This window comes from Trichechus manatus, unplaced genomic scaffold (assembly GCF_000243295.1).
Source record: "Trichechus manatus latirostris isolate Lorelei unplaced genomic scaffold, TriManLat1.0 scaffold00016, whole genome shotgun sequence".
NCBI classification, from domain to species: Eukaryota; Metazoa; Chordata; class Mammalia; order Sirenia; family Trichechidae; genus Trichechus; species Trichechus manatus.
In genome coordinates this window covers 23605413-23631478 of record NW_004443952.1, presented here as the reverse complement: position 1 = coordinate 23631478, position 26066 = coordinate 23605413, and the positions used below count along the sequence as shown (strand labels likewise).

At 44.9% G+C, this 26066-nt stretch overlaps 1 pseudogene; it reads right to left on the bottom strand.

The window, feature by feature from the left end:
* Positions 1 to 21691: 21691 nt before the first annotated feature.
* LOC111819702 (mRNA turnover protein 4 homolog) overlaps positions 21692 to 26066 on the bottom strand; it is a 94123-nt pseudogene continuing 89748 nt past the window's right edge.

The window sequence follows — 26066 nt, the reverse complement described above, 5'->3', positions numbered from 1 at the left end:
ATAGCAACTCTATGGGACAGAGTAGAACTGCCCCATAGGGTTTCCAAGGAGTGGCTGATGGATTCAAGCTGCTGACCTTTTTAGTTAGCAGCCGTAGCTTAACCGCTATGCCACCAGAGCTCCCTGTAACATATGGGGTCTCCTAAATCACAAATCAACACAAAAATAAATCAACAACAGACAGAACCAGTCCCGCTGATGTCTTGATTTTAGCTCCCTAAGACTCATTGTAGACTTCTGACCTCCAGAACTGTAGGGGAATAAAATTGTGTTGTTTTCAGCTACTCAGTTTTTGGTAATTTATTACAGCAGCAATAGGAAACTAATACACTAAATTAAGATTTTTTTTTTTTTTAAATCCAGTTCCATATGTTGTACCACTGAACTTTTGATTGGAATTGTATTAAGCAGAAAATTTAATTTGTGAAGAACTGACGCTTTTATACTCCTCAGTCTTGCTATCTAGGCTTCTTTAGAGAAGTGCCCCATGTCACCTCTCTGGCCACTTCTGCCCATTGCCTGCTATCTTTAGTTTGGTTTCTCTGTACACTGTGAGGCAAGGGTTTGAGTGCAAGTAGGTCATTTGTACTGTGATCCTAGGGAACACCCGTAGGAGAGTGAAGACATGAGGGAGGGAAGGAAACTCAACCAATAAAGGTGGGTTATCAAGCAAGTGACCACCGTAGGACACTGGCATTTAATCTCACGGAGGTACTTTGGGAACCCATGTAGAAAGAGGTGTCCGAGTTTTCTCTGAGGAGAAAATGCATCACCTAAGCAATGGGCATGGAGGGGCATCAAACCTGGTAAAATCATTAGGTGAGTCCTGTCTCTGCAACCGCTGGCTATATGGGCAGCTCCCTTCCTTGCTCTGGGTCTCCAGTTGCCTTAGAGTCGATACCAACTCACAGCAACCCCACGTGTGCAGAGTAAGGTTTTCAAGACTGTGACCTTTTGGAAGCAGATTACCAGGCGTTTTTTCCAAGGTAGCTCTAGGTGGGTTCAAACTGCCAGCCTTTTGGTTAGTAGTCAAGTGCTTAACTGTTTGCACCACCCAGGGACTCCTTGCCCTGGGTCTCAGTGTCTCCATATTCCCTGCCCTGCCTCCTCACAGGGAGATGATTTTACAAAAGAGGATAAAACTGGTCTAACTCTGCACAGGATGTGGCAGCCAGAGAGCTTCCCAGAGGAGGTGAGCTGCCCACCAAGTGTTTAAACAGGTGTAGCAGGTGACCCTTTTGCCCTAACCATTGCGACCAGTGCCTGATTCCCAAGTGCCAGCATCTGCATCTCTTTGCCCAAGGGCTTCCCCTGCTGGCCAGAGCTTCTGACAGGCCAGCAGTGCCAGAGGATTAAAATAACCCCACAGCAACCTCCAACCAATGACTGACTGAGGTTGGTGTGCAATTACCCCAGCTCTCTTGCCCCAGGGAGGTGGGGATGGAGAACTCTGAGGCGTGTGTCCTCATGGGTTCCCAGCATTCCCCAGTGGGCTGAAGCTCCAGGCACCATGTGCTTGATAACACACCCCTTACTGGCTGCCTTCCCTTCCCTGTCTCACATCCTCACTCCCCAACAGGTGTTTTCTGAGGTTACCTCCCAAATAAATACTTACACCATATCCCATCCATGTCCAGAATATTTGTGTCATGGTCATTATCTTGGGGAACCCAAACTAAGATAGTTGGCAATGGACCTAAAGGGCTTGAAAGGTGTGATGGAGGCATTTCCGGGCATAGGAATCAGAGACAGGCAGCCTCTGAGCTGAGAGAGGGAACGTTTGAGCCTGGGGTGCGAGCCGAGAAAATCTGGGCCTTTCTTTACCCCTTTTGTTGTTGTTGTTAGTTGCTGTTGAGTTGATTCGACTCCTGGCAACCCACACGTGCAGAGTAGAACTGCTTCATAGGGTTTTCAAGACAGTGAATTTTCGAAGGCAGATCACCAGGCCTGTCTTCCAGGGTGCCTCTGGGTGAGTTTGAACCACTAACCTTTTGGCTAGTAGTCGAGCCCTTAACCATTTGCACCACCCAGGGACTCCCTTTACACCTGTATTTGTATGACTTCTCTGACCATTCCTTTTGCTTGGCTGACTGGTCACTATGACTGTTATTTGGGGTCTAACCCTGAGAATAGGGTTCTAATAGTGGTTCTGGCCTCAGGGCAAGCCACTCTGAACTTCCAGAAGGAGCAAGAGTGAGGCCCTTCACCTGTCTGGAAAGTTGTTTGCTCCATTTCATTGAGGCAGCAGGACAGGTGGCCACTTATATGGCATGTTGGCAGGAGAGCTGAGGACAAAGGCTCTGGTAAAAAGCACTCTCTGTGCAGGAGAACTTAATGTGCTCCTGGGAGGGAGGAATATCGGCGAAATTGATCTAGTGCTCCAAGGAGGACATTCTGCAGGGCCCTCCCTTGTAACCATGGGGATGGAGGGAAGTGGGAGCCTGGCAGGATCCATATCCCATAAAAACGTTGGCGGCTGGATTGCAAGATGAAGGGCCTGCAGATACCCTCAGACACAACATAATTTATGGGACAATCAGAACGCCTCCTGAAGGCTGCAAGGGAAAAGGAGCTGTGATTCAGGGCCTCCGGGGCTTGGACGTTTAATGAGGCACTGGGAGCCCATAAAGATTTAGATCAGAATGATTTGCCCGTTTAGGATGCTGAATTGTGTATCAGCACTGCACCTAAAGGTTGCTGCTTCTTCTCTGAAGCTCAGAAATCTCCATACGGAAATCAGCAAACCCAGCATTAAAGGGGTACCATGTAAGTCACCAAGCCAGGGCTCTGGAGGCCAAAAATTGTCCTTCTGGAAGCTGTCAGCTGGCTACCGCTAATGTACTGAGAAGCCGAGAATCTCTAGCCAGAAACGTTCTTGCACAGGGGAAAGCTGAAGCCCAGAGAAGTCAAGTGACTTGCTCACAGTCACACAGTGCACCAGGGGCCATTAGCACCAATGTTAAGTTCAGCTGTGAGAAAAAAGGAACCACTGAAGTCTATGCAAGGAGTCCCTGGGTGGCACCAACAATTAAGTACTTGACTACTAACCAAAAGGTTGACTTGACGGTTCGAGCCCACCCAATAAGTCCTGGCAATCTGCTTCCAAAAGGTCACAGCTATGAAAACCCTATGGAGTGCAGGTCTACTCTGAAACACATGGGGTCACCAGGAGTCAGAATTGACTCAACAGCAACTTTTTGTTGTTGTTTTTCATCTATGCAAGAAAAAGCTGACATGATTCCTTCTTGGTATGCAAAGGGCAACCTATGGGGTACAAAATACACAAATAGTATCTTGGTGTTTTAAAGCTTGAATATTTAAATTGCTTTCCTAAATGCAGAATAGGGGGTGGTGTTACAACATTTTCAGAATCTGTAATGGTTGGTTCAGCAATTAAGAGGAAACCTATTAAACTATATATGTGGTGACTGACTCGTGAAATTGATTAAAAATGGCACCTGTGTGCCTTTGAGCTGAGAGATTTCCAGAGTCTGGGAATGAAAATGCTCAGCGAATGTTCACTGAATCAAAGGATGAAGGAGTCTGGCTCTCTCAGAGGAAATGTTTTTTCCTTTCTAACTTAAAAGGTAATACATGTTTATTTTTGAAAAGTTGAAAAATATAGAAAAATATAAAGAAGAAAAAACACCCATCAACCACTCTACCACCTCTAGAAATAACCATTATTAGGATATATTTCCAACAAGTCTTCTTTTTTTCATATACATGTATTTTTTAAATTTGTTATCAGCTTTAGCTAGAGGTTTATATTTTGCCTTGATTCTAACTTACCATTTAATAGTGAGTCTCCAAAGAGATGACGTTAGGTAGCCGCGTTATATTCCATTGAAAGGTGGTGACATAGTTTATTAACCTGTTTCTAGGTCATTTCCAATCTTTCAATATTATAAATAACACGGTGATAAACATCCTGGTGCGTATATTTGGGTGCCCTCTCTGGCTGTGCACAGCAGTTCTGCTCCCAGCAGCAAGAGCTGGCAGAGAATCACTCCCTCCCGGCACTTCTGGTGCCAGGCCCGGCTCTTGGCCCCGCAGCCTCCGAATCCTGGAAGTGACCTAAAGTGGTGGAGGAGACAGACTGGATCATGTGAACTCACTGACTCTGCACTGCCAAGCCCCATGCCCTGGGGCAAGTCCCTCCGCCTTTCTGTGTCTCAGTTTCCCTTATGTGAAAGGTGGAGCAGGAACTAGGTCAGTGGTTTTTAATTTAATTTTTAAAACCCATTTTGTTTAAAGGAAAATCTACATAGAAGCCCATTATGGAAAACAGAAAGGAGAGTCACTCCTTTGGCTAGGGTTAGAGCCTTGTCTGCTTGTTTTTCTTCAATTCAACAGAAATTATGGAGGGCCTGCTAGGTGCCTGGCTCTGTGCCAGGTGCTGGGGACAGTGCAAGCAAAAGTATTTGTCACTGCTGTAAGCCTAGACCCCTTAGGCCCTTTGCTTGGGGTTTAGGGTGACATGGGCACTGCTGATGGTACTAAGGTTGACACCATTAAGCGCTTACTTTTTGATAACATTAGTTGAATTGCCCCAGGCTCTGCTCCCTTGCAGTGACAGCCTTGCCTGATTCCACGGTGTCTAGTAGCCCCTGAGGTACCTCCTCAGAGCCTCAAGGACCTGCAGGCCCAGTCTGAAACCTGTGCCTCTGTCCATTCCAGTGACTCGCAGCTCTGGTACCACCGTTCATATCACTAATATTCTCAGGGACAGACTACCCAACAAGAAAGGTATGAACAAGTTTACTTGTGCTTACTTACTATAGCGCACAATTTCACCTGTTTTTCACCACACCAAAGATATGGTGAGTAAACACAAATAAAGATTAGTGAGTAAACACAAACCTGTGCGTACCGTGCTTACTGGTTAATCCACTCCTGGTAGTAGCTGCTGTCCATTGTCATTGACTCACTAGGCCCCATGCTAAGCGCTTTATGCATGCTGTCTCACTCAGTCCTCACAACCATTCGGAGATAGTTTCTACCATTATCCCCATTTTACAGATGAGGAAACTGGGTTCAGGGTTGCTAAGTATGCTCCTAAGGTTACAGTCCTTCTGGCTCCAGAGCCCATGCCGCTGGCCACGGCATTCACTGCCTGTGGGAGCCCGACTTCATGCCTCCACACACGGCAAGACTCAGATTCCCACACAGCACTGAGTGCAGAGGGTTCTTCTATCACCAGCTGGTACCCTCCCGTGTACCCTGCTGACCCATCACCGCATCTACCTGCACCAGAGAGGAGCTGTGAATGGCGATTGTTTTTCAGGCGATGCTGACTCCATCTTGGGGTGGCAGTGGTTCTGGCCTTCCTGGGTCTGGCAGATAGCATGGGTCAGGGCTGAGGGATTCAGACCATGTGTCTCTCTGTTCAGAATTCCCTGACCTGCCCTGAACCCTGCTGTGCTGCCCCACTACCCACCCCTCCTCAGCAGAAACCTATTGGCAGCTTTCTCTTTCCTGTCATCTCAACCCAGATACCTCAGTGAATGCAAAAATAATTCCTGGAAAATCAGCTAACTTTGGAACTAGGGTTCCCAGAGAACCTGGGTTCTAGAATCGGCTCAGCCACATACTGGCTCTGTTGCCTTGGGCCCCAGCTTGCTGCCTATGAAGTGGGAAGATGTTGCTGCCCTCCTCCTCCTCAGGGCTCCGTGCTCTCAGAGACTCCTGATCAGATGGGCTTTGTGAACGCTGGAGAGCTGCGCGTGAGAAGGAAGCCCACATCACTTAGGGAATGAAGCTCCAGCAAAGGTGTTCACAAGTGGATTGAGCCTGGGAGGAACCTGCTGTGAAGTCGAACAGCTGGTGGAGCTTGGCAATTGGCCAGCAGTGCCCTGCAGCCCCCTTGGAGCCTGCGTTTCTTTATCTGTAGGAGGGAGTCATCCTACCTCCAGACGGGGGATGTGAGGATGAATTGAGACAAACACACAGGAAGGTCTTAGCACTACCCTAGTCCTTCTTAAGTGCTCTGAACCAAATGCATTGCTGTCAAGTTGATTCTGACTCATAGCAACCCTATAGGACAGAGTAGAACTGCCCCATAGGGTTTCCAAAGCTGTAATCTTTACAGAAGCAGACTGCTACATCTTCCTCCCACAGAGTGGCTGGTGTGTTCAAACCGCCGAGCTTTCTGTTAGCAGCCAGGATGCTAAACCACGCGACACCAGGGCTCCTTCTGTAGGTGCTCGGCAAGTGTGAACTCCCTCCTCCTCTCCCTCACCCCCAGATTCCTGCCGTGGACAGAAGGGCCTCACACTTCCAGCCTCTCTGGGTTCTCCTCCAAGGTTTGAAGTCTGGGATAGAGACAGCTGGGTCCAAGGAGTGTGGCAAGCCCCTGGGGTCTCTGGGAGCAGACGTAAGGATCAGAGACTGGGTCCCAGGCAGGAGCTTGGCTGAGCTGGGTGTGAGAGCCCTGGCAACGCTTGGACTGTATCCCATGTCCCTTTGGGCCTGGGAGATGGTGTTGGCAATGGAGCACTGAGTTCTTTTTGTCTCACAAATGCTGTGGGAAGAAGGCGCATATTCAGTCTCTAAAATTTCTACCTTCTAATCCAGGTGAAAGGGTGGGGTGTGATGAGAGCTGGTTCCGCTACTGACTACTGTGTGACAGTGGGCAAGCCTCCTCCCCATTTTGGCACTCAGTTTCTGTACTGGCAAAACCAAGGTGTGGTTCAGTGCATGCTGAGAAATTTGATCTGTGAATCCATCTCCCCCACCTGGCACCTGGAGGGGCTTTGTGGGCGTCTCAGTACTGTGCATTAGCAGGATGGTTATTGTGTCTGTGGCTCACCCTGCCCACTGGCCTGTGAAATCCCCGAGGCCAGGGACTGTGTCTGATTCATCTATCAGTACCCTCCAGGGCTCAGGCCACAGCGCTGCTCAGTTCACATCTGACCAAATGAGGGAGTACAGAGCTCTCTGGGTGGGGGCTGACTGGCCTGTGTCCCTGCCTGCCCATCCTCCCCCAGGACCAGCCTGGCTTCAAGTCTGCGAGCTGGGAAACTGGCTGTCAGGGCCACAGGCAAGTTTAGTCTGCTCTTGTCATTTTCCCTCCAGTGCAAAGCAGGGTTTATTTGGGTGGTGCTAAACAATAGGGCTTCTGTTATCGTTTCCAAATCTGTCTGCTTGACCAGGCTGGGCTTTTGGAGGTCAGGGAGCAGGTCAGATTCCTCTCTGTGTCCACAGCATTCAGTGCAGGGTGTGGCACAGAGTGGGGCCCGGCAGTGGGCACAGAAGCCATTTCATTATTAGGCTTTACTTCTGTCCCCTTTTAAACCTTCATTCAGACCATCCCTCGGTCGCCATCACCAAGAGCCATGCAGACCTGCACTAGGCTGTGCTATGCGGGAGACAGAGCTAAAACTGCCCAGTCCTGATCCTAGCCTGGAAGAGGCTGACAGGTCAACCTAGGGTTATAGTGGGCAGTGTACTGTGGGTACAATGAGGACAAACCTGAGGAGGGAGAGAGTAACCAGGGACGGGAAGCCAGCTTCTGAATTCACAGGCCCAGAGCAGAGGTATGCGTTCAAAGGTCAGCTCTTTCATGATCAGCTATGCAACTTTGAACAAGTTATGTAACTCTTTGTGCCTCCGTTTCCAGTAAGGACCTCAGAGCAACGGCTGGCAGATAGTCAGTGAGTGAGTGAAAACCAGTTGCTGTTGGGTAGAACTGTGCTCCATAGGGTTTTCAATGGCTGGTTGTTTGGAAGTAGATCACCAGGCATTTCTTCCAAAGTGCCTGTAGGTGGGCTCGAACCACCAACCTTTCAGTTGGCAGCCGAGCAAACGTGTTAACTGTTTGCACCACCCAGTGAGTGAGTAGTAATCATTATCAGTTAAAGGAAGAAAACAAATGACTCCACATTTGAACGTGTTTCCTGAAGGAGGCAGGAGAGGCCCCCAGTCCACTTCCTAGCCTTTACGTTCCCTGGAGACCTTCTGAGAATCCAACAGCTTTGCCACTCAATTTGAACACTGCTCATCTAGGGCGAGACTGTGGTCCAGGGAGAGACCAGTGCTTGTCTGAGTGGCAAAGTCAAGACTGAACCCAGGAGCTCCTGCCTCCCAGCCTAACCTGCTTTTCTCCTTACCAGGCTACCTTCCTTGTAAAACTCCACGTCTGTGTCTCCCTTATGTCAGTCACACGAGGCCTCATGTGAACTGCAGCCCAATGCTTTTCAAGATTCTACCCAAAGCAAGTGTGTGAGCTGGCATTCACTGATGGTTACACCAGCTGGAGTTGTGATGAATTTAGAAGGGTTTCTTTTTAAAAAATAATTAATTTAGGTGCTTTTACCATTTAAAAATCTATCCAGGGAAGTGTGATCAAATACTTCCTTTTTCTTATGATACATTCATCTAAACAAGAAAGAACCTGATTTTTTGAAAATCACCTGCTCCCCTTCTAGTCCCTTCTTACAAAAGTTGCCTTCTCTGTTCTCTGCCAGGATTGAAAGGCCTTGGAGGGTCTCTTCACCTGATCTCCCCAGCCAGACTCCCACTCATTCTCTTCCCTTTCTTGCACTATTGCAACAGCATCTTCCCTGTGTCCCGGCACATAGTCTTGCTGCCTCGCATTCCTTTCTCTATAGATCTGAGGTATATTTTTTTTAAAAAATCTGTTCACACCCTTTCCTACCCCAAATCTTCTGACTTCCCAGAATCTGCAGGATAAGGTCCAAAGTTCTCAGCTTTTCACTTAAGATCTTTCATGATCTGACCTCAGTTTACCTATTCGGTTTCACTTTCCTCCTCCTTCCTAGACAGAAACCATGTATACCCTACAGAAAATGTAGAGCAGTATTTGCAATGTATATATTAATTGCAAAGCATAATGGTAAAATGAGCACCTGTGAATCTACCACCCACCTTTGGAACTAGAACATTCCTGGTGCTCTTGCATCTACCTGAGTGCATCTTCCTGATCCTACCCCCTTGCCTTCTCCAGAGGTGACCACGAACCAGAATTTGATGGTTATCATTTCCTTGCTATTTTGTAATAGCTTTAGCCCATATGTATATATCCCAAAATCGTATATTTACTTTTGATTGTTATTGAACTTTATCAAAGTAGTATCATACTGTATATTGTCTTCTGTAAATTGCTTTTTTTTCCACTCAATTTTGTTTCTAAGATTCATCCATGCTGTAGTTTATTCATTTCCCCTGCTATATAGTATTCCATTGTGTGAAAACACCACAGGTTACTAATCCATTCTCTTGCTTATGGACATTTAGTTTGTTTCTAGTAGTTTGCTATCATGAATAATGCTAATATGAACATTCTTGGGCGTGTCTCCTGGTGCACGTGGAAGAGTTGTACTGGTCATCTTAGAATTTAGAAAAAAGAAAAAAATAGCCAAACCCCTTGCCATCCAGTTGATTCCGACTCATAGCGACCCCGTAGGACAGAGTAGAACTGCCCTAAGGGGTTTCCAAGGAGCGCCTGGTGGATTCGAACTGCCGACCACAAAGCAGAATTTAGAGGGGTAGATTTAGAGATGAGAAGCACGGCAACCAATTAAAAAATATGTGATCACTGTGTTGACTGAATAAAAAACAACTGGACTAGATGTGGCCTGGAGGCCACCAGTTTAAAAACTCTGCAGTGCGGCCTTATTTCCTACGAATCTCCACTTCGTACTTTCTGTTCTTGCCGCAGGGAATGTCTCGTCCTTTCCCCAAACCTGGAGCTCTTCCACCGCTACACCTTCATTTATCCTTTTCTCTCTGTCTCAAATCCCTCCCCACCTGCCATACTTTGTTCCCTGTTAAGTCCTTCTCATTGTTGAAGGCCCATTTCAAATGCTGCTTCCTTTGTAGTGTTTTCTCTGATCTCTCTAGCTGGAGGTAATAAAAATATCCTTCCCTTGGGTTCCACAGCTCCAGTCTGCCCTCTCTCTGGGCAACAAGCACTCCTGCCTCGGCTTCACAGTTGCTTTGGTTATGACTCATCTCCTCACTCAGAAATATTTTTTTTTAAGTTTAAGAAAGGCAATGCAACAGTATGTGAATAGAGAAAATAATCACTTATAACCCCACTGGCGATACAGCTTCTATCGTTTTAATCTATATCCTTTCTAGCTTTTCTGTCTGCATATTCTGATGTATATGGCACACATATAATGTTGTATCCAATTTTTTTACCCTTCTTAGGTCAAAATCTTTTTCCCACGTTGCTTCAGTCTTCGTAACAATTTTAATTGTTATGCACTGTTCCATTGTGTGCTAGTTAGTAATTTTTTTCATTGTGACAGAAACTCAACCTTAACAAGCTTAAGCAAAAAAGGGAACTTTGTGAAGAGGATATTGGAGCATTTCACAGAAGCTAAGGGTAGATGTATGGCTGGGCCTTGGGGGCCCCTGAAACAGGGAGGCAAATGCCATGAGGTTTGTCCATGTCTTGCCTTGGCATTACTCTTCTTTTCCCCTCACAGACTGGCTTCCTCCACTTTCCCTCTTTATGTGGCAGGAAATACCTGCTGAACACGCCCAAGGTTTACATGTGATAATCTAGCCACCCACATGGAGGCTGCTCCTTCCTTCTCACTTGCAGGCTTATCTTGCAAGACTAGGGAGCAGGGTCACATTCTACTAATGTTGTTAGTTGTATCAAGTGGACTCCAACTCATGGCAACCTACATACAACAGAACGAAACGTTGCGCAGTCCTGGGTCATCTTCATAATTGGCGGTATGTTTCATCTTCCAGCACTATATTGGGCAATGTCCTGTTGTGATTCATAAGATTTTCATTGACTGACTTTTGGAAGTAGATTGCCAGGCCTTTCTTCCTAGTCTGTCTTAGTCTGGACGCTCTGCTGAAACCTGTCCACCATGGATGACCCTGCTAGTATTTGAAACACTGGTGGCATAGCTTTCAGCATCACAGCAACATTAAGCCACCACAATATGACAAACAGGCGGTGGTACTAATGTGGTGACCGTTAGATAACCAGTAGCTAATTGTCTAAGATGTCTAGTGCTGCTATAACAGAAATACCGCATGTGGATGGCTTTAACAAACAGAAGTTTATTCTTTCATAGTCTAGTAGGCTAGAAGTCCAAATTCAGGGTGCTGGCTCCAGGGAAAGGCTTCCTGTCTCTTCAGCTCTAGAGGAAGGTTCTTGTCATCAATCTTCCCTTGGTCTAGGAGCTTCTCAGCCCAGGAACCCTGGGTCCAAAGGACGCGCTCTGCTCCTGGTGCTGCTTTCTTGGTGGTATGAGGTCCTCATGTCTCTCTGCTTGCTTCTCTCTTTTATTCCTCAAGAGACTGGTTTAAGATACAACCTAATTTTGTAGACTGAGTCCTGCTTCATTAACACAACTGCCGATAATCCCGCCTCATTAACATCATAAAGGTAGGATTTACAACACATAGGAAAATCACATCAGGTGAAAAATGGTGGACAATCACACAATACTGGGAATCATGGACTAGCCAAGTTGACACACATACTTCTGGGGGACACAATTCAATCCATAACACTAGTGTAGAAAGGAGCCCTGGTGGCGCACTGGTTAAGAGCTTCACTGCTAACCAAAAGGTCAACAGTTTGAATCCACCAGCCGTTCTTTGGAAACCCTATGGGACAGTTCTACTCTGTCCTGTGGGGTCACTATGAGTCAGAATTGACTCAACAGCAACAGATTTGGTTTTAGGGTAGAAAATGAGAAGATAATTCCATTGTGAAATTTTATATTGCTTCCAAATAACTGCTGCTGTAGTAGTGTCATGTATTAGCATATAAACTTTTCTGTGTTTTAAACTGTTTTCTTTGGATTAATTCTTAGAAGTGGGATGACTTGGTCATAAAGTATGTACATTTTTATGATATTTACTATTATTGTTCAATTGATTTCAAAGAGTTATTCAACTTCACTGCTACCTAACAGTAATGTGTATGAGAGAGCCATTTCATTGTACCATTGAGAGAACTGGACATTATGACTTGAACTATATTTTTTGCTATTTTAATAATCATAGTAGGAAATCTCATTGCAACTTTTTTTTTTAGCATTTTTCTGCTAGTAGGGCTGAAGACTTTCCCATACGTTTATTAGAGTATATTCTCTTTTGTGAATTGTCTCTTCTTTTTTCTGTCCATTTATCTAGTGGAATGTTAATCTCCATTCAGATTTAATTCTTCCTTTGTTTTGTATGTGCATGGCACTCTCTCTACATTTCTTTGGGGCACAAATCACGTTCTGTTTTGTATTGTGGTTATTTGTGTCCATGTCTGATCTCTTTTGTTGGACTATGAGCTCCTGGTGGTCCAAGCCAGTCCAGGCACCATCCTTGCATGAAGCCTTGTCCTAGTAACCTGCTCGGTGATGGTTAATTGGTTAAAATAAACATACAGTTACAGCCTACATGTTGCAGAAGTAATTGTTCAGGCTGAGCAGTACTGCATACAGGCTACCAGGATTCGAGAAGCACAGGCTTCGTTCATTCAGTCATTCAACACATGGTTACTGAAGATCTAGTGCATTCCAGATTCTGGGGGAGCACTCATGAGTGCGTCCTCCTGGAGCTTACAGTACAGTGGAGGGGCAAGAAATAAACACCTATCACACAGTTAGTGACATTACTTATCCCAAAGAATCCCAGAGAGTTATGGAGTGCGGGTCCAGCATTGTCTAGTATGGGGAATGGCAATTTTTTTCTATAAAAGGCCAGATAGTAAATATTTTAGATCTTGCAGATCATACATTTTTTGTGTGTCTATGTGTGTGTGTTTTACAACCCTTTAAAAATGTAAATGTAAAAACAATTCTTAGTTCATCAGCCTTGCAAAAACAGACTGCAGTTCTGATTTGGTTTGCAGGCTGTAGTTTGCCAACCTTGGTCTAGACTCTAGAGTCACAGCACATGAAAGCTGGGAGGGTCAACTCCCTCATTATAAGATGGGGAAACTGAGGCCCAGTGAGCAGAAGCTACGTGTTGGGGTCCTGTGCTGATACGTGTGCTGAGCAAGGTAGCTGAGGGCTTTCCCTGGCCTCAGCACAGTCCCTGCGCCTGTTTTCTGGGATAACCTATTCCCTTCCTTCGAAGGCAGCAGGTTTGTGGCGCCATCAGTGCTACCCAGCAGGTCAGGATGTAGCTCGTTACCAGAGCACAGCGCCCCTCCTCAAGGGGTGGTTCCTGTCCTTTCCAGCATGGGAATTCTTTGACGCTATGGCCTCCTGTTGAATTGGGGCTGGGGGCCGTGAAAAAGATGGAGCAGCAGCATTATAAATTAAAGCTTGTGTATGCTGAGGCTGAGAATTCTGTTGCATGTCAAAGTGTTTTCCTTATTACAATTGATTTTTACAGCAAAGGTGACATTCTTTTTCAACTGAATCATGTCTGGGGCAGAAAATACTAAATATAATTGCTTCTTCTCTCGAGATAGCTCCCCTGACCAAATACACACTCAGCAGCAAACAGGACCCAAAGCTGCTTGTTCTGTCTCCAGAGGCTTCCACCAGCTCAGTAATCTCCCCAGCCCTCCCCTCACTGTGCAGAAAGGAGGGAGGCCAGAGGGGCACTCCACTGGAGCTGCCTCTGCGTGGTCTGTTACCCCAGGGCCACAGGGTCCTTGCAGATACCTGGCCACTTGAGACCCCACCACCAGCTGGTCGTGAACTGCAGGGCCATGTTAGGGGCCAACACCACTCCTGTTTGATACCAGTGTCCTGCCCAGCCACAGGTCCCTCCAAGGCTCCCATCTCTGCTCTCATCAGGCTGTATTCCTGCAAAGAACCGACACCCCCCTCATCCCCCAACTTGGTGTTCTTAATATCACCTCTCACCATGGAATGTTTTGATACCCCAGCATGGGATGGGGAGAACTTGCAAGGAATGAGGAATGACTTGACCTGATAATCAGATGGTTAGTTAGGGGCCAGGGTTCTTGTGTTCACGCTGCTTCTGCCTGCAAAGTGACCTTGGGCAAGTCTCCACTTCTCTTGGGTCTCAGTTTCGCCTTTGGTACTAATGGAGGTGATGTTGCTGTTCCATGGTGTGTTTGTTTCTGGCAGCCTTGTGATGAGACTGACTCACCAGAATCCCCTGGAGGATTCTGCACGGGTGAGTGAAGGAGTCAGGGCTTCAGGTCACTCTCTGTCCGACAGTTTGGGCCATGGCCACCGTTAGTGGCCTTGGTGGGACTGGTTTAAGAGGTAGTAGCTGTGGTGAAAGTATCAACAGCTGACACTCTAGTGTCTCACGCGTGCCAGCACTGTTTCAGGGGTTTCATGTCCATTGACTACCTTTCCCAGCTCTCTATGGTAAGGGTAAGTGTTATTATGATCCCCGTTTCACTAATGCGGAAACCGAGGCACGTAGCAGACGGGAGACTTGACAGCTACTAAATCAAGGCAAAATTTGGACCCAGGCAGTCAAGCTCCAGAGATCATGCCCTTAACCATATGCCGTCCTGCCTCTCAGGGTGCATGTGATGGAGAAAGAGGGGTTTGGGAGAGCTGAGCAGGGCTTATGACTGCAAGGGTGTGGGGGTGAGGGAGAGGGTGAGTCTGACACAATCCCTGGTTTCTGACTTGGGCCATGGAGGACAGTGGGGTTATTTGATTCAGCCCCCCAGGTTTCGGGGCCTTCCTCTGGCCTTTTCCTTTTTTCCCGAACTCTGTTCAGGGACATCATTGTACCGTTTGTAGTTCACCAGGAAATCTCAACACATTTAAGTCCATCCTGCAAATGAGAACCAGAAACACTTTCACCTGTGGGAAACACGACTCTATGTTTGCAAAGCACGGTGAAAAGCACAGACTCATGGAAAAGTAAAGCTGTTGAACTTGCAGTTTTATTCTATTTCCCATTAAGATTCATTTTGCCATTTGCCATTTGTTCACTTATTTTTTTAAATCTCTGTTCAGAAGTAGACAAGCAGTTGCAAGCGCTAGGGTTATAAGGAAGCTGCATCAAATAAAAAATAATTCTCTCCGTGAATTCGATGTTATTATTGAGTAGAATGTTCCCATCCAACTCTCAGTGTACCAGAGTTAGAGAGCCATGTCCAACTATCTCATTCTCTGTGACTCTGGAAACAAGTGTAACCTGAATTCCCTGGTCCTTGCTCACCTGTGGGGGTGCAAATGAGGTTATATTAACAATAACGACTTAAATTCTGCTAGGTCTTCAGCCATCTGTCAGAATCTCTCCCGAATGTTCCCTGACAGTGTCCCACACATGCTCACAAGCAGTGCCTGCTCCGGCCTCCCACTGATGTCTGCACTCATGTGGTCTGCACCCGTTAAAGGAGATGCCTCATCCCTGGGTCTGCTGCTAGTGCCATCTGTGGTAAAGCTGATTCTCTGTCCAGAGTTTATCTCTTGGTGCTCCCAACCTGCAATCCTGAGAGATGCTATGGCTTGTAGTAGCAGAACCCCTGATGTTTTACTGGGCACAAGGCCACATAGAATGAAAGTACGTTTCGTAGCCTCCTTTGCAAATTGGTGTGGTCAAGCAATAAAGTTTAAGCAAAATGGATGTAAATAGAGATTATGTGTAATAAACCTTATAGGAAGTGCCTTTAAAAGCAAGAAGAGATGCCCTTCTTCCTAACTTCCTGCTTGCTAGATTACAGCTGTAATGGCTGGAGGTCCAGCTGCCATTTTCGACCATGGGTTGACTTTGGGAATGGAAGCCATGCATGGTAGCTCGTCAAGATAGAAGGAACCTGGGTCTTGATGCTCTTGATAGCAAGCGCAGACAGCAGCTGCTCAGTCACTATAAAGCAAGACCTGTTCGTCCTGTCCATTATCATCAAGACCCTGGGCACTGCCTGTAACTCAGCTTCTGCCTTAAATCAGCCGAAACCAGTCAAGATCAGTTTATTAGCCTCAGAAGTGTCCTAAAGTAACCTAAGCCTCATTAAGATCTAATTAAATATTAAAATCTCCACCCGGTTGGGACTCATCTGCCATTTTCTGTACATAGTAAGGGGAAAAAAACGTGCCATTTGTCTTACTGCGCCTGCGCGCCATGATAACCTACGTAATCCATGATGTCTGTATGTAATTCCTTGTGAAAGACGATATAAAAGGTTCTGCCTCCCTTTGTTCAGGGAGCTTGATTGGAGATATAAACTTCCTTGCTCCTTGCCTGCATGCTTGCAGTAAACGCTATTCCTGCCTCCTCACCTCTGTGTGTCTTAATTGATGAGAAGCCACACCGGGCAGAACCTGCTTCAGGCAACACTGTGGTATGCCGTACCAGCTCTGTACTGCCTACCACTGGACTTCTTGTTTACGATACTTGTCAAAGGGAAATTGATAGCAGATATCTTGCTTTGATTCGGATGTTTTCTTACCCACAAAACCAAATAGTATTCACTTTAAAGAAATCCTTTACCAAAATTAATCTGCCAGCACTTTTCTTTCACCCAGAGTTCAAGTCTTTTCTTTCCTGTTCAAAGTGTTGAATAGGAAAATTAATAATAGGCATCTTACTTTGATTTTAAGGTCTTTTCTTATTCATGAAATTGAATATTAACCATAAAAAGCCTGACCCAAACTGTAAAAGCCTGCATAAACTGCTCTATAGCAATGTAAATTTGCCTTACCCTGCTAGAAACGGATAGTTGTCAAACCAAAAAGCTCATGGCTGTGGATGGGTGGAGGGCTCAATTATTAGCAACCAGGCCAGAAGTAATCTAGTATCAGTGGGTCTCAGTAAAGGGGGAAGGCAGTGTTTAATCAATCACATTAAGATTAGCCAATGGTTGGTCTTCTATATTTCTCCCTCCTCTTCTCTTTATAAGCCCCATTGTACCTAGCGTCTTTGAGCCATTTGCTTTTTTAGAATGAAAATGGCCTCTCTATATGCATATAGAATAACTGTTCAGAATAAACCTTATGTTCAAATTGTGTTGAGTATGGATTATTTTCAACATACTATGACTTAAGGTTTTTCTTTTTCTCAAAGCTGAACCCTACCTCAACTAATTCTGATGGCAGAATGGAAATACCTTCTCAGTCCTCATGGCCAGAGCCTTGCTTTATCCAAGCTAGAGTGAGGACAGTCTGCCCCTCCTCAACTCTGCTACCCACCATTTAACTTGAGCCCTGGAGCAAAAGGTCCCCAGCTTCCCAGTGCAGCCCATTTCCTTGCCTTCTTTTTCTCCCCTAAAAGAAAAAGTTGCTGTCAAGTTGATTTTGACTCATGGAGACCCCATGTGTGCAGAGTAGACCTGCATTTCAGAAGCAGATCTCCAGGTCACTTCTTCAGGGGCGTCTTTGTGTGGGTTAGAACCTCCAACCTTTCAGTCAATCCCCATTGCCATCGAGTCGATTCTGATTCATAGTGACCCTATAAGACAGAGTAGAACTGCCCCAAAGGGTTTTCAAGGAGCGGCTGGTGGATTCAAACGGCCGACCTTTTGATGAGCAGCTGTAGCTCTTAACCACTGCGCCACCAGGGCTCCTTTCAGTCAATGAGTGCTTAGCCGTTTGAGCCATCCAGGGGCTCCCCTAGCAGTGCCTTAGTCCAGGGCTTCTCACACTTTAACATACACATGAATCACCTGGGAGCTTGTCACAATGCAGATTCTGATTCAGTAAGCCTGGGGGTGGGGTTGGAGATTCAACATTTCTAACAAGCTCGCAGTTGAGGTTTACTAGCCCAGACTGCATTGAGTACTGTGTAGACTGCTGGCTGTCTGTGAGCTCCTCGCAGGCATGGGCTATGTGAAATCTTTCCTGTCTCCACAAAGCTTGGCACACAGTAGGTACTCAGTGTGTGCAAAATGATTGACTGACTAATAGTATGCAAGATGCCAGGAAGTCCTACAGGAAGGAAACCTGCCACTCTGTTTACTCTGACATCTCGATTTTTTTAAACTGAAACTTGTTTCGGAAATACCTATTAATATTCCATGGAAATAGTGCTCTGAGAAACCCACTTTGGGAGACCCTGGTTTAGAGGGGGGTCTTGGCAGACAGTATAACCAGAATGACATGATCTCCGTATGAGAGTCTTAAACCCAGGATTCTATTTGGGTGTCTGGTTCAGCAATTAGGAGAACTGGTTTCAGCTCAGACTCCCTGTACTCCTGACGCTTGCAAACTCCTTGAGGGGATATATCTGAATACATTAAAATATGGGAGCAGATGCCATTGCTAAGGTGTTCATTTTTCTCCTCTCTTGGCAGTGCCCTACAGGCCTCTGGCCCCCTCAGGGCAGCGGGAGCTGCAGTTATTTGCCAATTAACATGATCCTGTGGAGTAGTTCAAATTTCTTTGTTCCCAGGTCGAGGCGAGGAGGAAGTGCTGGGGAGAAAACTGAAGGAGGAATTCACTATAGTTTGAAGCTGGAAAAAGAAGGCTGGGTTCCCCTCAGGGGGCAATGTAGACTAGGTTAAGCCCCAGAGCTTTTCCCTGTAAAAGAAGCCTCCTAGGCTCTGGAGGGCCCGGTTTGTCAGCTTCAAGGGAAAGAGGATGCTGGGAGTTGGGGCTTTGTCATTCCTCTGTGGTAGCATTGTCAGAAATGCAGACCCGGCTGTCTGCCTGCAGCCGCCAAAAAGTAGGCTTCACAGGATCAAGTCATTGGGTCTACTTGGGCTACATCCCTTAAACTAGAACTTTGGCCCTTTGTCTTCATTTCGGGTTTTCGCATCAACTCTGGGTCACTAGGGAAAATCCCACTCAACATCCTGTTACACATGTAAGAAGAAATGGCCCCTATGAAATAAAGTCAGAGAGTCATAAGGAGAAAAGGGACAGGCATTCTTTAAAAAGTCATGGAAGGAGTTTTTTTTTTTTTTTTTTTTTAATTAAATGAAAAGGAAAATTGATGAGAAAGGGAAATACTGTAAGAGAAACTAAAAATGTAATCACAGAATTAAAATCCACCTTTAATCCCTTGGTGAAATTAAAGAACAGAATTGGTGACTGTAAAATATTAAATCAGTGCTGTTAGAGGTCAAGGTTGATAAATCTCATAAAAAAGGCAGAGAAAAGGATAAAGAAATTAAAACGACTGGAGGAAAGCTTATAGATATGGAGACCAGAGGATAAGGCACCAGGCAGATACTCTGTACTTCTTAAGCAGATACTTGGTGTTTCTGAAGGTGAGACCAGAGAGAAACAATAATCCAATAGGTAAGAGACCACCACACAAATCTTGTGTGTGCAGCTCGAAAGAGATCAACATGTGTCAGGATATAAGTCGCTGAAAATGGACCTATAACTAGACATCGGTGAAGGAGCTTTTAAAAAAATCTAGGTGCTTGGCATAAAGACAGGCTTCTGCCAAAACTGCAGGCTGGAGTCCACTTTTGCTGTTTACTGTTCATTCAGGAGCTCTCAAAAGTTAGCTAGCCAGCATACCTCAGGAAGCCTTCGGGCTCCCCTCCTCTCCCTTCCTCTCACAGCATGCTCCCAGGAAGGATATTCACTCAGGCTGCCTCCTGAAATATCCATAGATTAAGCTGTTAAATGACAATGTTTAAGGGAGCTTACAATTGTTCTGGTGCCTGTTAAATCATAAATTTGTAAATGTCAACCAATCAGAACTTTTTCCTTGTAAATTCCTGGATTTTCTGTATTTAAACTCTGTGAAAAAAGTTCTTTCCTTAGAGTGCTTTGGTGAAGCCTCACGAAGTTCTCCCCGATCCAAATATCTTAGTTCCTTCAATAAACTCTTTGCTTTAATTTTAACAGAAGCTCCAGTTTGCTCTTTGACACATCCCACAAAAATGTTTGAACAATCTAGATTCTCAGTATATACACAGACTAAAGAAGAAGTCTACAAAGGAAGATAAATCAGACTGGCTTGCCCTCAATTCCAGTGGAGAACATCTATAGCGTCTTCAGAAGAATAAAGAAAAAGATTGTGATGCAATAATTTAATGCCCAGCCAAGGGTAGATTTTATGTTTAGAGTCTAAATAAAGATACCCTCAAATATGCAAGGGTTTAGAGAACATCCCACCCTTGTACCCTTTTTGAATAAGGAACTTTGAGAAGTATTCAAGAGAGGAAGCAAATGTAAGAACTAAGAATGGTACAAAAGGACAGGGAGTGAGTGCCTGTTACACAGAGAAAAATCTAAGGAATTATAAATGTAGTCAACAAGTTTAATGAAAAGTTAAAAATATTCTGAAAAAGAGGCAGACGACTTAGAAAGCATTGATTTACTCTTGGTTGATAATCTAGGGGAAAAAATGTAGACTAAAGAATACTTTTGAAAAATTAAACAACTATTTGCAGAATTATAGACAAAATATATGTAATATATCACATACAAATATATGTAATATAAAACAATTATGTAAAATATAGAACTTATAAAGTAATATATGTGACATACATACACACACGCGCATACATACACATACACACTCTAAATAAGATAAACAAAGAATACATGGTCCACATATCAAAAGAGAGCAAACACTGGAAAGCAAGAAAGTATTAAAAAATAATCTGATGGTGATAGAAGTAATACTAAATATACGTTACAACAATGAATGTAAATAGGTTACATTCTTCTATTTTAAGACAAAAATTAATAGATTTATGCTTTCTATAAGAGAAACATTCAAAACAAAGTGAAACAGGAGTGTAACAAGTAAATGGACAGGCAATGTTATATCAAGCACATTAAACCAAAAAGAAAGCAGGAGCCCTAATATTAATTTCAGGCTAAGCAGGATTTAAGGCCAAACAGATTAAATTTGACAATCCTTTGATAAAGGGTACGATTTCCTTGAAGATAGAACCATCATGAATCTTTATGCAATAAATAACATAGCATCAAAATATACAAAACACACACACTGACAGCAGTTATCACTAGGCAGGGAAAAGATAAGAGATACCTGCCTTTTCCTTTTCCTTTCTCCTTGTCCCAATTCATGAGAGGAAGCACAGGGTAAAAGGGAGGAGTATGTCCTCCAGTCCTCTGCACCCATCAAAGTCAACAGCAGGGCCTGCAAAGGCTCTTCTTCTGCTAAACGTAATAGGAATAGGGGGTTGTGTGCACTGAAGGAGATTTTTTTTCTCAATCTCTCTGTCCTGTGAACGGAACCCTTCAGGCAAAAGCCTACCTTTGGAGTCACCACCAAGAAGACTAAAACCTCCTAGATCATTGTTGGCCATTAAAAACACCATTTGATTCTCTTATTCACCCCGACTCCAGCAGTGGCCTGATCCTTGCCTAGGCTAAATTCTCGCTTCTACTTGACATTCATAGAACTAATGCACAAGCGGGACCCAGTGGGAGTGGGGGAGTAGGGCCAAGGTGAGAGTGACCAGAGCTCATGTTCCTCAGCAGGTCCCCATTCCAACCAGAAAAATCAGCTCTGGTAGTTTCCGGTGCTCATTCCCAGTGCAGGGAAGCTGGTTAGGCCAGGGCAGGTGGGGGAGGCCAGCAGCAGCAGCCAGGGACTACCTGGACTTAGAAATCCAGAGGGAAGCCTGACATCAAAGGATCCTTTCCTAAGAAAAGCCACTTTTGCTACCCATAGAGTCACCTGCAGACAGGTTTTTATGTTTTACAGAAATAGTCAATCCCTCCCTGTCTCCTTGCCTTGTCTCCAGACCAGAATAAAATAAGAAAATAAGTAAGTTCTTCTCAGAGAGAAAGGCCGGGAAAGGAATCCTGTGACCTATGGATGGGGGTGGAGATGGGGGTGGGGTGGAGGAGAGACCCCCCCAGGCCTGAGTACTTCACTCACTGTCATCCTCTTCCTCCAATACTTCATAGGACTTGGGCGCGCTCGCTGCCTCTTCATCGCCTTCTCAGTGATGCCTGCTGTGTGAATCAGATAGCCATTTTAAATTCAAACATATCACACCAAAAGATATGCAGGACAGGGGCCTACTCTGCCTTAGCACCCAGCCTTTCTTGCACACTCTGTAATGAGTCAGCAGAGTCTTCACACCTCTCTCCTTTTAAAAATTTTTAACAGCTTTATTGAGACATAATTCACATATAATACAACTGACCTATTTAAAGTGTACGATGTAATGGTTTTTGGTATATTCACAGGTATGTGCAACCATGACCACAGTCAGTTTTAGAACATTTTTATCACCTCAAAAACAAGAAAAAAGAAACCCTGTACTCTTTAGTTATCACCCTCATATTCTCCCCTCCCTGTAGCCCTAAGCAACTACTAATCTACTTTCTGTCTCTATAGATTTCCCTGTTCTGAATTTTCATGAGTGGAATCGTAGTATGTGGTCTCTGTGACTGGCTTCTTTCACTCACCATAACGTTTTTAAGGTTCATCCATATTGTAGCAGGTATGACTACTTCATTCCTTCCATGCCTTTCCTGAGGGTAGTAGGCAGACCAAGCTGTGGCTCTATGGAGTGAGGAAGTGTTTCCAGAGACCTCCGAGCCCAGGTTCATGGTGAACGTTGCTTTGTTGCCAGCCTGGGCATATTTCATTTCAGAGAATTTCATATATTTCCTTCTTAGGCAGTAGGTGAGCTAGAAACCAACTTCTTACTTTAACTTCTTGTTGGCCTGGTGCAAATTGTCTTTGTACTCAATGGACAGACTTCCACCCAAGGCCACCATCATCCCCTTGCTCTTGCCAAAGGACATCTGCTATGTTTCCAGGTGTTCCAGATGCCCTTCATCCTGCTGTAACTCACGCTGGCCACAGAGAGGATCAAAAGGTATTAATAGGTATCTGCACATTTCTGAAGCCCTTCTATAGGGTTCTATTTGAGTCCTAAACTGTCCTTGGCAGCTTTGGGTAAGGAAACGTTCTTCACATGCTTGGACATGGGCACAGTACTGTCACTGAAGTTTTAAACTGGACTAGGTTGGCCTGAGAGGCATGGGATCTGCCCAAATGCCATTATGGGACAGGAAGGAGAGATTCGAAGGAATTTGTTTGAAGGCAAGAGATTGGAGGAAAAAAATAAAACAATTTCATGTTTGAGGTCCACTGACTTCAGATGATTCAATAAACTGGTTACACGCTTATGAATACAGATGCAGAAATCCAAATGAAATACAATTCAATCCAGAATTATATTAAATGAACAATACATTATGACCAAAGTTGGTTTAATTTCAGGAATATAAAGATAGCTCAGTATTAGTAAATGCATTAATGGAACTTATCTCAGCAACAAGTCAAAAGAAAAATCTTTGGCAATAGTTAGGGAACCTGTTCACACAAGCATTTTCATTATACTAGGACAGGAGCCAAGCAGAAGCTACTATGACAAAGGCAATGTCTGTTAGGGATGGCAGAGTATGCTGCTTTGATAGACTTATCCCCAAGGAAGCCATTGGAATTTGGGGCAGTGACAAGTGTGCTTCATGTGACTGAAAAGCCACATTGCATCATTCTGTGGCAACAGAGGAAGCTCAGCCATGGATGAACAGTTTCTTGAGTGTGGAAGAGAGTCCTGAAGTTCAAGGTGGTAAGACTTGTATTTGAGAAACTCTTCAGGCTCCATCTGTGATTGTCAATGAGGCTTGTCAAGGTGCTTCAAAGGCCAGGAAAGGGAAATTGCTAAACACGGGAGCAGCAACCGACATGGTTCAATGAAGGAGCAGCCAATGAGTCAGAGGGTGTTAGGGTGAACATTGGATGCAGCTTCTAAACATCTCAAGACCAACGTGATTTTGGTGTTTGAGTCTTCAAGATGGGTCCAGGTGATATTTCTTTAAAACAGTTCTATTGAGATATATCTTACATATTAAAAAAAAAACACCACCAATTTTAAGTATACAATTCAATGAGTTTTGGCAAATGTTTTCAGTATTTAACTGCCACCACAATCAAGGTACAATTTTCTATCACCTCCAAAATTTTCCTTGTGTCTACTTACAGTCAATTCCCTTCCCACACCCTCAGGCAATCACTAATCTTTCTATCACTATAGTTTTACCTACGGCTGTTCTCTAGAGAGGAGCTCTGGTGGTGCAGTGGTTAAAGCGCTTGGCTGCTAACCGAAAGTTTGGCAGTTCAAACCCACCATCCGCTCTTCGGGAAAAAGATGTGGCAGTCTGCTTCTGTAAAGATTACAGCCTTGGAAACCTGATGGGGCAGTTCTGTTCTGTTCTGTAGGGTTGCTATGAGTTGGAATTGACTGGATGGCGAGGTGTTGTTTTTTTTTTTTTAGTGGGGAGGAGGTTTGGTTTCTAGAGCTCTCTCTCTGTGCCTGTCCCTCATCTCTGGTAATCTACCCTGCAAATTCTAGCTGCCTCAGCCTCTCCAAATTCTGATCTCTGTCCCTCAGCTAAGTGGATCTGCTGGGCTTGGTTTGGGTGAACCTCCTTGTGTTGTGCTGGGGCAGGTGCAGGCCTCACCTTGTGGTTTTCCCTCTCTCAGGGATCACACTCCTGCACCCCTTGTGTCCACTCTCTATAAGAGAAGTTTTATACATTTTGTTTGGGTTTTAGTTGTTTACATTAGGGGGCAGTTTCTGTAGCAGTTAGTCCTTCGTGGGAGGTTCCTAAAGGGCTCTCACTTATATTTTGGTATTTGCCTCACGATCTCATACTGCCTGGAGTCACCAGAAGGAAGTGCGTTACGCCTTCCTCTCTTGCGGCAGGTGTACAATTTCAGCTGACATGAAACAATTAGTGTCACCAGTTTGGAACTCAGTGCTTCCTCAAGACATGAAGAAATATACAAGTGCTTTTCCCTCACTTTAAAACAATTGTTGTAAAAGGGACACAATATAAAATTTGCCATTTTGACCATTTTCAAGGGTAAAATCCAGTGGCATCAATCACACTGACAGTGCTATGCAACCATCTTACAGGTATCTTTTTAATAATTATTTATTTTGAAATATTTTCAAACATAGTGGAAAGTTGCAAGACCAGTAGTATAAAGAACTCCCATTGTTGCCAACTGTCCCGGCAATGTCTCCTTTTCCAGGGTGGCACATTGAACTAGTTGACATGTTTCTGTAGACTCCTTCAGTCGGGAACAGTTCTTCCGTCTTCCCTGTCTTTCATGTCCTCGGCAGTTTTAAAGGGTACAGGCCTTTCATTCTGTAGCAGGTTCCTCAGTCTGGGTTCATCTGATGTTTCCTTGTGTCCAGTCTCAGGCCGTCCATACTTTCCTGGCAGGAATTACACAGAAACGATGCTGAGCTCTTCTCAGTGCAGTACATCAGGAAGCACACGATGTCGCCTGTCCTACTAGTGGTGATTTAATTTTAATCACCTGGTTGACTTGCTGTACGCCAACTTTCTCCATTGTCAAGGTACCATTTCCTCCCTTGCAACCGATCAGTATTTTACCAGGACATCCTCTAAGACCATGCTAATATTGACAGGTGCCTTTTCGAGGGAGTAAAACATTTAGGGTTTAACTTTGCCCTAAATAATAACAACAGTATAACAATTGCTATCATTTAATGAACATTTATTATGTGCCAGGCACTGTGCTAAGCACTTTGTTGTTGTTGATAGCTGCTATCAAGTTGGCCCCCAATTCATGGCAACCCCATGCATAATGAAGGGAAATTCTGCCCAGTCCTGTGCCATCTTCACAGGTTGCAGATTTGACCATTGTGATTCGTAGGGTTTTTGTTGGCTGATTTTTAGAAGTCAGAAGTAGATCATCAGGTCTTTCTTCCTAGTCTATCTTAGTTTGGAAACGCTGCTGAAACCTCTTCAACATCATAGCAATATTCAAGCCTCCACTGACAGATGAGTGGTAGCTGCCCATGAGGTGCATTGGCCAGGAATCCAACCTGGGTCTTCCACACGGAAGGTGAGAGTTCTGCCGTTGAACCACCAATATCCTTGGCTAAGCACTTTACACATCTTAATTCAATCCTCAAATCCTGTGAGTTAGGTACCATTATTATTCCCCTTTAAAAGGAGTCCTGGTGGTGCAGTGGTTAAGTACTCGGCTACTAAGCTAAAGGTCTGTGGTTGGAACCCACCAGCCGCTCACAGGAGAAAGATGCGGCAATCTGCTTCCGTAAACATTTACAGCCTTGGAAACCCTATAGGGCAGTTCTACCCTGTCCTATCGGGTCGCTATGAGTTGGAATCGACTTGATGGCAATGGGTTTTTTGTTTGTTTGTTTTGTTTTCTGGTATTATTCCCTT